General features: G+C 35.6%; 1 long non-coding RNA gene across 4 annotated transcripts in view; it reads right to left on the reverse strand.

Moving 5' to 3' along the window:
* Positions 1-3,264: 3,264 nt before the first annotated feature.
* LOC106881448 (uncharacterized) overlaps positions 3,265-12,500 on the reverse strand; it is a 54,436-nt gene continuing 45,200 nt past the window's right edge. For 2 of the 4 annotated variants that reach the window (XR_016241508.1, XR_016241507.1), the window contains exon 7: positions 8,519-12,335. This is a non-coding gene — a long non-coding RNA (uncharacterized LOC106881448). Of the gene's footprint in view, positions 4,155-8,518; positions 12,336-12,500 lie in introns of those variants that run through there. The other 2 variants (XR_016241509.1, XR_016241510.1) reach the window with 2 other exon arrangements.

The following is a 12,500-nucleotide window of genomic DNA, read 5'->3' on the forward strand; positions in this document are numbered from 1 at the left end:
AAAATACCCTCTTTGCTATGTTCAAATTTCAGTGAATGAGCCTTGACTCTAGGTTAGAAACTGGCTCTTTCTCTATTGGCATGAAATTTTGAAATAAAATTGAATAATGACATACAGACATGTACATACAAGCATACACACACACATACATACATACATACAAACACACATACATATATACATACATACATAAACATACGTATATGTTTTGTTGTTGCCTGTTACGTTCTTCCATTTTTTGTTTTCTTTTTTATATATACATATAGCGGCGTACGTACACTTTTGATCTCCTGTATGTAAGTACATATATATATCTAAATTCTGTACGACTCTCTTACTCTTTCTTTCAGCCCCTTCACACTTTCTTCGTTTTCTCCACTTTTCTTTTTCTCGTTCCCTCTCTCTCACATTTTTTGGCTTTCTCTTCATTCTCACTTTCCCTCCTTTTTTACCTCACTCTGTTCCTTTCCTTCCTTTTTCTTTCTTTTTCTCTCTTTCTCGTCCCCCCTAATTCTTCAATCCCTCTGCCCCCTACCTCTCTCCCCTCCTTCCACGTGACCGGTGTTCCACCATGCCTGACCTTTCTTTCTTGGTTCGACTACCATCCGTATAGCATCTCTTATCTTCCTTCCCATGATTTTCATCTCTTATGTCCCTGCCATAACGCTTCATTTCTACACACGCCAGTTTAATTCAATTCGTCCTTAGTCGAAAGACACCTGTTGTTAATGTCCTGTTGTTTGTATTCGTAATTGTGTACCATTTTCCCGTTTTTTTCCGTCCTTGTTTTCGTATACATTCGCTTGCTTTCTTCCAAGGAATCTAGTGCTCTTAGCTTAGATTTTCTTGGAGCAGTCTCGAGTGTAACCAGCCGAAACTGCTAAGATAATCTAGTACTCGACTGAAGATAGGAAGCTCCGAATGACCCGTCCTTGTTTTGCCTGTCCATTTTTTGAATAGTCTGTCAGGATGTTTTGTTGTCGCCTGTTACATTCTTGTTCCATTTTTTGCTTTCTTATATATATATATATATATATATATATATATATATATATATATATATATATATATATATATATATATATATATATACACGCATTCGCCATGCTGGACCACTGTACTCAACACGTTTTTTTTTTCATTCTCTCTCTAGTTATTTCCTCTTATTCCTTTTTGTCGAAGAGCGTAGGCTCGAAACGTAAAAGACTTTTCCATGTTTTGAGCGTCAAATTAAAGCACTTGCTTGTTGTTCCTACACCTGTCTTTCGTCTCTCTCTCTCTCTCTCTCTCTCTCTCTCTATATATATATATATATATATATATATATATATATATATATATATATATATATATATATATATATATATAGTGTGTGTGTGTAAGAGCATCACTGAACATGAAGAACATTGTGCAGTCAAACAAACTTATATTCCCACCTCTTGATAAACAAACATGTTCACAAATATTGCCGACCAAGCTTTCGTCATTGACTGCACTGACGCTGTGTTTTCCTGCAGCTCACTTAAATTCTGCATGAAAATGCGTGATTTTTTTCGAAAATACTCACTCCTTCCTTTACTTGTTTCGTCCATTGGTGGTAATGACAAGCATCACCTTCCCAATTGACCTTCCATATTTCACATACATTCAACGAGAACTTTACACAATTCTTAAATCGTAGATTTGCTTTTCGCCGGTGCCCTTTCCACAAACAAGTTCACCATATGGCATCTGCTTAGGGATAATTTGATCATTCACTCAAACTAGATGTCCATTTTAACTATATATATATATATATATATATATATATATATATATATATATATATATATATATATATATATATATATATATATATATATATATATATATATATATATATATATATATATATATATATATATATATATATATATATATATATATATGTATGTATATATATATATGTATATATGTATGTATGTATGTATGTATGTATGTATGTATGTATGTGTGTATATATATATATATATATATATATATATATATATATATATATATATATATATATATATATATATATATATATATATATATATATATATATATACATACATACGCATACATACATATATACAAAACTCGGCAAAAAAATGTATGCACACTTAAAGAATGGAAAAATCTATATAAATGTTCAACTTGTATAAGTACCCCTATAAGTATAAATGCCTCTTCCGATATTTTTTTTATCTAATTGCAATAACACTGAATTAAAATATTCATGCGAATTTTTCTTTTCCTAAAGTGTGTACACATTCTTTGGTAGACTTTGTATATATTTATATATGCGTGTGCGTATGTGTATGTGAGTGTTGTGTGTCTGTGTGTACATATGTATGTATATGTACACACACACACACATACACACACCTACACACCCACGCACCCACACTCACACACCCACACCCACACCCACACACGTGTATATATAATATCCTTTACTAAGCGAGGAGTTGAATCAACAGTTTTGTATATTCCCTTCAGTAGCTCCCTGCAGAAGATAATTATCATCTGACACTACTTTTAATTTTGTATTTTTCGCAAATTATGCACCTAATTTGAGCCATTTTGAGATTTGAGAATTTCTCTACTCAGAGTTTGGCGATGATCCTACCCAACAACAGCATTTTAAAATTATAGGTATTCCACAGCAACCACTACGACCTCTATGTAGCCTATATATGTTTCTAATGTTTGTTGAAAGAGAAGAACCGTTGAGTTTCTATTTCTCACAATAATTAAACTTCCAATTTGAAGAACTGAGATATATTTACTCAGAAATTCTAGTAAATTATACTTACTTCTCATCTTGCATATGGGAATGCTCTAAATCTCTCTCACATATATAAGTGTTCATGAATATACATGTATATCAGGTTAAGTTATTTATTTATCTATTTTTTCGCATTTCAAGCTTTAATTAATAGTTCAAGCAAATTACCGACGAAAGGCGTTTATTTATCAGGATATCCTCCGTCGTATTCTATTTGTCTGTTGCCATCGTTGTGTCAGAAGCTCAATTCTATGTCTATATATATATATATATATATACATATATATATATATATATATATATATATATATATATATATATATATATATATATATATATATATATATATATATATATATATATATATATATATATATATATTTAAAGGGTGCATAAGATATTTGAGGACAGATTTATGTTTATAAAAAAGGACATATATAATAACGGATAACTTTATTTATCGAAAAATGCTATGGTAGCTTTCAAAGAATCTTTGGTGTTATGGGCGTGTTCATTGACCTCTCTCTCAACAACACTCCACATGTAATAGTCCAATAGATTGAGATCTGGGGAATTAGGAGGCCAAATGTTAGAGGTTATGTTATGAAAATGTTCAACCATTCATTCTTGTGTTACTAGAGCCATGTGTGATAGTGCAATGTCTTACTGAAACACAAATGCCTTTCCATTGCATACACTGTCTATCCAAGGCTTAACAGTAATTTCCAGGACCTCAATGTAGGCAGCAGAATTAACTCTAGGACCTTGTGGAAAGACGTAAGGAAGCATCACATGTCCTTCATTGTTGACAACTCCTAAAACCACAACAGTTGCAGGAAATTTCGTATGCATAACACTTGGAACTTTAGAAGGGTCTGCATATAACCATCTGTCATTTCTTCTGTTAGCTTTTTGATCTTGGTCGAAGTTTTTCTGCTGGATTTTTCCGTTTGTTTAAGAACCGTTTAGATCTGATGTAGTGATTTTCTTTTGCTTTTTCTGACAAATTGGCCTTTCCTCATCATATAAGACTTATATCTGATGTTTTTGTAGACAACATTTCTGACTGTTCCTTCTGACACATGGAGAACTCTTGCAATTGACCTCATGGACTTTCTTGGATTTTTAATCAATGGTCTATCGAACTTGCTGAATAAATTCAGGTGTTCTAATTTTAGAGCGTTTAGAATGCTTTTTATGCTTTGATACTGGTGATACGTTTCCATCTTCAGTCTTTAGCTCCTTACAAACTTTGTAGACGAAAGATCTGGAAACTTTTAAAATTTGAGATATTTCTAAATCGCTATGCTCAGCCTTTATTAGGGTCTACCATTATCATTTTCTGAAACAAAGATTATACAGAGTTAGCAAAAAATGCAGCAATGACCCCAAAAAGGCATGTCCTCAAATACCTTACGCATCCTGTACACACACACACACACACACACACACACACACACACACACACACACACACACACACACACACACACACGTTTATGCGTTTTGCATGATTCTTGATGTGTGTGGAAATAAGTATTGTTATACTTGGGTGCTGGTCATATTTTGCCAATCTTGCCGATTAAACACACGCACAATATATAAAACTTCAGTTTTATTATTATTATTTTAGTTTCTTCGTCAACGCTCTTTCGTCACACATCATGTGACACCTTCAGCGACTCTCTATCCCGCCTGTCTCCTCTTGTTCTGTTTATTTCATTTTCCTAAAATGGAATAAGCAGAAAAAGAGGAGACACATGGGCTAGAGAGTCACTGATAAGGAAACAGGATGTGTAACAAAAGAGCTTTTTGACAAAGAAACTAGAATAATAATAATAATAAAGCTGAAATAAGATCAGATAAATGGTGCGTGTGTTTAATTGGTAAAATTGTCAAAATATGACTATCTCCAAGAATAGCATCACGCACACACGCACGCGCACGTGCACACACACACACACACACTCACACACACACACACACACACACACACACACACACACACACACACACACACACACACACACACACACACACAGACAAATACAGCTTGTGCAAAACCAAAACTGAACGTATCAACTACATTATTGCCAACTGCAAAAGAATATTGTTACACACCGCTGGTCATAATGCACTTTGCATTGAGTTAGTTTTCGAATGATGCCACCTCACTAGTTATTGGGGCAGACCAATATTACTCCTAAACGGAAAGTCAGTCTGTTGCAGGTTTATCCATTTAGTGCTGAGCAGATTTGAGCAAATGAAATGAAGTGTTTGCTGAAGAGCACAACGTACAGTCGATCTGGGAATTGAAACCACGAAATTGCGATCGTGAATGCAACATGTATGTATGTATGTATGTATGTATGTATGTATGTATATATGTATGTATGTAGGTAGGTAGCTAGATAGGTAGCTAGGTAGGTAGGTAAGTAAATAGGTAGATAGGTAGGTAGGTAGGTAAGTAAATAGGTAGATAGGTAGGTAGGTAGGTAGGTAGGTAGGTAAGTAAATAGGTAGATAGGTAGGTAGGTAGGTAGGTAGGTAGGTAAGTAAGTAAATAAGTAGATAGGTAGGTAGGTAGGTAGGTAGGTAGGTAGGTAGGTAAGTAAATAGGTAGGTAGGTAGGTAGGTAGGTAGGTAAGTAGGTAGGTAGGTAGGTAAGTAAATAGGTATAAGTAAATAGGTAGGTAGATAGGTAGGTAGGTAAGTAAGTAAATAGGTAGGTAGATAGGTAGGTAGGTAGGTAGGTAGGTAGGTAGGTAGGTAGGTAGGTAAGTAAATAGGTAGGTAGGTAGATAGGTAGATAGGTAGGTAGGTAGGTAGGTAGGTAGGTAAGTAAGTAAATAGGTAGGTAGATAGGTAGGTAGGTAGGTAGGTAGGTAGGTAGGTAGGTAGGTAAGTAAATAGGTAGGTAGGTAGGTAGGTAGGTAGGTAGGTAGGTAGGTAGGTAGGTAAGTAAATAGGTAGGTAGGTAGGTAGGTAGGTAGGTAAGTAAATAGGTATAAGTAAATAGGTAGGTAGATAGGTAGATAGGTAGGTAGGTAGGTAGGTAAGTAAGTAAATAGGTAGGTAGATAGGTAGGTAGGTAGGTAGGTAGGAGGAAACCGTAAGAAACAACTGTCATGATTTTACTTGCCAGAAAATATAAAGGCGAGCGTTTTTACAATTTATCACGTTTATTCGAGGGTGCGTTGGTGTAAAATGGAAATGAAACTTTATGCAGTTCAATGTTCAGTTAATGATTTCTATATCTCTTTTCTTATATACACAGGAAGCTATAAATAATAGGTAAGATCACAGCAGGATTCATTTTTACAAATCCCGAGTTAATCAAAGAAACCTCTATGTGATCGTTCGACTAGAAATAGCAGTCCAATCTCTCTAAAATCACAATCTTCCGTCTTAAAATGGGAAGGAAGCACTGGGTAAAGTATTCTTAAATAGCCCTTTGTATGTGGGTTGGTCACAGCTTTTATCTACTTAAAAAAGGGTTTACAGGTTGCTAATCATCATTATCAGCAGCAATAGCAGTAGCATAACAGTTATCATCATCATTAGCAACAACAAGAACACCAATAGCAATCTTTATGCATACATCTTACACATTAACACTGGTACACGGGTTGATTATCAGTGTAACGATCTACGTGGTATTCTATGCTGTACTTTATTTTTTTTCTCTCTCTCTTTCTCTCTCTCTCTTTCTCTCTCTCTCTCTCTCTCTCTCTCTCTCTTTCTTTCTCTGTCTTTCTGTCTGTCTTCCTCTTTCTCTCTTTCTCTCTTGCTCTGTGTCTCTGTATATACAAGGTGTTCGGACTAAATTTGACGATTTTCTTGTTCTTTTCTTCTCTGGAATAGTTTGATGTATTGGTGAACAGTCAACCGTGTTGGCAAGCCTAAATATTATAGCCGCAGTAGAGAAAAAGTTAGCTGACATGGAGGGCTGGAAACCATGTGAATATTGGAAAAGAGTTACTTCACCCTGGATATCAAAATGCCGACTTCATGACTTCGAATGCCACCACCGGCGGCAACTCATCGTAACGAAACTGTACCACTGTCACATCTATCCTTTCCCCCAAACAGCTCCTTCAATCTTTCTCCTCTTTCTCTTTCCAGCAGAACAGCTATCGTCCCTTCATTGTACTCCATGGGCGCCAATTTAATCCTAATTACGTTCTCCATCTTTGCAATCTTTTTTTCTATCTCTACACTTTTTGTGTATTGTACCATTGTTCTTAGATTTTTCCCTTTTGGTGTCACTCTCTGTTTTCTTTCACCAATCTCTTCTTCTGTTACTTATATTCCTATCTCTGTATGTCTCCCATTCTCTCTTTCATTTTCCTTTTTCTTCTGTACTCTCTCCTCCTTGCTAGATGATGGTAACGGTCTCTGCGTTCACTCCTCACTTACATTTGTTGACCTTTAATTTTTTTCTCTGCTCGTTCGTTTATTCATGTTTTCCACTCTGCGTCTCCTCTCCACTTGTCTTTCTCTTCTTCCTACGACTCTTTGGTGGTGAGTCTGAGTTACTTTTCTTCCTCTTTACCACTGTATACTGTTCTTCCATTTTTTCCTCCTCTACGATCAAACTCTCTTCTTCTTGATGTTCCCTCTCTATCTCCTCCTCTTCGTGTTCTAGGGACACTTAGCTTTCATGTGTCCCCTTCCTCCACATAGATAGCACACGGTGGGGGTCTTCCTTCCACCACAATTCTCAACCTCGTCTCGTCCGGTATTGCCAATTCTTCTGCAATTTTATGGAGGGAGACTGCGGTCAAGTCTTAGCTGGAGTGAATTGCTGCTGGAAAGCCATATGTATGGGCGCAAAATTCGGCTCTATATCATACCTCCGGAGTCAGAAGTGGTTATCGGAGAATTTCTATGACATGACATTACCAACCCAAATTTCCAGCCTCCTAATTCCCACGATTGTAATCTTATGTGAAGGGCGAATATATATATATATATATATATATATATATATATATATATATATATATATATATATGTATATATATATGTGTGTGTGTGTGTGTGGGCATCGGTGCCGATTTTCTCTTCCTCCGTTTTTCCATTCTTTGAACTTTCCGTCTTTCCGACGAAGGGCTCCGCCCGAAACGTCATACTCTCTCTCTTTCCTTTCCCGAGCGTCCAATAATACTATCCGTATCACGTCCTCACTTTGTTTTTTTGTTATTGTTTTTTGTGTTTTTTTGAACTTATATATATATATATATATATATACATATATAAAGTGTAGTATATTGCCACTTAAGTGTGGCTGACCCCTAGGGGTGGATGTTACTGTTGCTTTTAGCCCCAGGAGGACATGGGGCTAAAAGCAACAGTAACATCCACCCCTAGGGGTCAGCCACACTTAAGTGGCAATATACTACACTTTATCGTGCAGTTACTGTTAATACTTCATTTAGAGAATTAACATATACATATATATATATATATACACATACATACATACATACATACATACATACATACACATAAATGCATATACACACAAACACAAACACACACGCGCGCGCGCGCACACACGAACGCATATTTAAATATCGCCTGCAAAAAACCGAAATACGTTTCTTTTAAACATTAGAATTTTTCATTAAAGAGTCTTGTGTAAGGCCAAAATAATTTGAGAAGAGATAAAATAACTGCAAAAAGGTAAGAAAACAAAACAAAGTCGTAGTTTTACGTTATATTATTATAGTTCGTGGTTATGACCCTCTTCCTCAGGACATGAGGAAAAGCGAGGGATGGGAAAAGGTCGTTGCTCACACATCTGAGCATATGTAGGGTGTCTGGGATAAAGTCGACAGTTTGAATTAAAAGAAAAGAAAATACAATATCACACACTGCTTCACCAAAACTACCCCAGTTTAATTAGAATATTTTTAGTATTGTTTCCAGAGTGCAAAGTTTCCATGTAATATATCAAATATTTCACCTACAATAGAAATGTCAACCATATAAATGTTAAAGTATAAATACACAACCCCGTCGATTATTGTGTTTGTATATGCAGGAAAATTTTTCGTTATGCTTTATTGAAGTTCTTTGCAGAGTTCAAGCCGACAACTCATAAAGTTGATTCTTGAACCAAAAAGTTACAGGGGTTTGTGAATATGGGAGATAGGATGTGTGTATATCTTGCATTGATATAATAGGTATGCATACCTCTTTTGTTCACGATGTGCGTGTTCTTGATTATTCGTTATGTCTATGTTTGCCACATACAAAGAGGCGTGCATGCGTAGTTTCCAAGACACTGAAATGAAGAATCTTTGGAATGTTTTATGAATATTCATTGTGCCACTAATCCGTTGGATTTGAAGGCAGAAAGTCAGCTTACTTTATTCTTGCTTCAAAAACCTGTATTCCTAGAATGCAGTATAATGTACCTGTATTAAATAAGTACATATCGAAATCTGTCGTTATGTATATGTGCACGTATGCATGAATGTGTTGGTGTATGTGTGTGTGGAGAAACTTGTACACATGTTGTGGGTGTGCATGTCAATTTAGTACACAAATGCGTGTGCTTCATTACTGTTTATGTGTGTGTATTTTCTCTGTGTGTGTAATCCATGACTAAAATGTTATTGTGTGCATATGTTCACTCTGGAACTCAAATATAAAATCTCTGGAATCTTTTACAAATTTTCACGGTACCATTTATCGATTATATTTGAAGAATGCGAATCAGCTTGATTTGTTCCTTCCTGAAGAATCCCTGCATTTCTAGGCGTTTATGCAAATCTCTTCTTACACAATCCAGTGTACCTATGATCACCCGATCCAATGTTCCTATAACACAATCCTGGTACAAATGATCGTCTATAGCCTAGATGTAAGAGGTGTAAATTTCTCTATTACTCCTCTATAGATGTTCTCTTTTCCTAAATTTTTGACGAGACATTAACATCGGCTAATCAGCTGATCACGACATCAGTGCATCAATAACTATTTCTTAGGTTGTTAGCCAATTGATACAATTCGAACAAGACACAAAGTTCGTTAAACATTTTTGGCGATTGGGATGCAGAAAAAGAAACTATATGGGATGTATGATTAAAATTAGCTACTAGCTCAGAACAATGAAAAGCATAGGCCTGTTTATTGTAAAATAAAACACTGGTAAACTAAGATGAAAAGTGAAAGGAGACAACGTAGCACTATATAACAGTGCAACATGTACGTCCCAGAACACAAAATAACATGTTTGGATGATGTTATAAACAACTAATGGAGTGTAGACAAATACATTTGCTTATATGACGAGAAGGTAGCATATTTGCCCTCAATCCTTTCGAGATCGAAAAATAAAGTACTAGTCTTCTAAAGCGGTTGATTCTTCTTTTTCATTCTCTTCTTCACCGTTTCCCTGTCTCTCTCCATTTCTCATCCTATCTCTATCTCTGTCTCTGTTTCTCTTTTCCTTGGAGAAATCGGCTATGCTTAGGTCTACAGAGGTTTGGGCTCCGTCAGACCCTAAAATTGGTGAACTTCCTCCACTGCTTTTTTCGTTCCGATTTTCCACAACATTCACAGACCAGATGTGACACTTCGTGACTTCCAATGTGCAAGAACCGTTGTTATATTCTTCCTACCAGCCCTTCTGACCAGTGCTGGGATTGTGTTTTGGCCAATATCTGTTGTATGAAACAATTGGTAAAATCGCCTAAGTACTGTGCGTATATATGTATAATTACTAATTATGAATAATTATTTTTCCCACTTGACTGGCAGTTGCAGTTGGCAATTCTCACCATTTTAGTGTTTCTCCGTATATTTATCACTGAATCTTTACTTCCACTCTTCGACTCATTTACACACACACACACACACACACACACACACACACACACACACACACACACATATATATATAATATAATATAATATAATATAATATAATATAAATATAATATAATATAATATAATATAATATTATATTATATCATATTATAGGAAAAATCAAAACCAATGCAGAACGAGTATCTCAAGTCATTTAGAATAATTTAATTAGACTTCAAATTAAATTAGATTATTCTTAATGACTTGAGATACTCGTTGTGACTTGGCTTTGATTTTTTCCAATAATATAATATAATATAATATAATATAATATATACCTGCTATAACGGAACCCTAACACGGATCCCTAGATCCAGCCTTAGCAGTAATCTTGGGACCTAAAGGTGGACCTACTATAGCACTTATCCAGCATGCCTATTCGTTTAGAACACAAGTGAACTAAACCCATCATGTCATATTATATATATATATGTATCATAAATAATGATGATATTATTGATAAATAATAATAATATAGGTGACAGTTAGCAAAAAAAAAAAGAAAAGGCAAATATCTAAATAAGGGTACTAGATAGCACCAGTTTTGCTAGATATAGGAGTCAAAATCGACTGAATTAACCACAAACTCTGAATGTTAACAAGCTGACGAAATTGGGGAAGCGAGAAAAAATAGTCAACATACCAAGGCGATGGAGAATCGAAAATGAGAATGCAGATATACCAACATCAAGTGATTTTGATCTCCGAGATATTCCTCTAAGATCTCATCAACGGGTCTTGCTGCTTGGGGCTAAACTACTACTCACCTTGTACAAGCATGCTAAAACAGTTAAGAGGCTAGCTTCAAATTCAAACGGTAGTAGTATATGATTATAAATAATGATATTATAATTAATAAATAATAATAATATAGGTGACTAGTTAGCAAAAAAAAAAAGCAAATATATAAATAAGGGTACTAGATTTTTATAATTATACACTACTACCGTTTGAATTTGACGCTAGCCTCTCGACGGTTTTGACATGCTTGTACAAGGCGAGTAGCAGTTTTTCCCCAATCAGTAGGGCCCACTGAGGAGATCTAAGAGGAATATCTTAGAGATCGAAATCACTTGATATGGGTATATCTGCTTTCTCACTTACGGTTGTCCATCGCCTTGGTTCCAACGAGTCGTTGGAACTGTGGGGCTGCCCGTCGGTTTCTTCCCGCTGACAACTCCATAAATGCAGTAATCAGGGGTCTGGAATAAAGAAACCACAGAAGGCTGAAGGGAATCATGTAGTTATATAGGTCACCGGGGTCTTGTCGGACATATACTGCTTTTTCTTCAACGTATAAAATTTTTACTTGATATCTCGTGCACACGTGTCTGATAGTGGGCTGCGACACTGAGGTGCCCAGCAATGAACCTCATCGACTTGCACGGGTTGTTAATGTTATTCTAGATTTGCTCAACAAACTCAGCTGTCCTGACAACATCTGGTTATTAAGAGCGTTTCTTTCTTTTGGTCATAGGTGACACAACTCTGCTAGAGGCCACCAACTCTTTTTCAGAGTCTGCGCACGAACGACAATGTCATGTTTAAGAAGCTGGTGATTTTTCTGCGTCACTGTAGTTGGCTTGTCTCATCATTTTTCGTGTCAGATAATACAATCCGCCGCATTGACACTGTCAATAGGTCTGAAAGAGAATTGAAAATTTTAAGATTTAGCTCACGCTGCACAACATAACAGGAAATAGATTTATTGATAATGGTTTAAGGGGACAACAATATAAGAATCTTTTTTTGATTTATCTAAGTAAAATGAAAGGATGATGAAAACGTGATAGAAGTAATTATGTATC

Source organism: Octopus bimaculoides, chromosome 4 (genome assembly GCF_046866305.1).
Source record: "Octopus bimaculoides isolate indiv1 chromosome 4, ASM4686630v1, whole genome shotgun sequence".
Taxonomy (NCBI): Eukaryota; Metazoa; Mollusca; class Cephalopoda; order Octopoda; family Octopodidae; genus Octopus; species Octopus bimaculoides.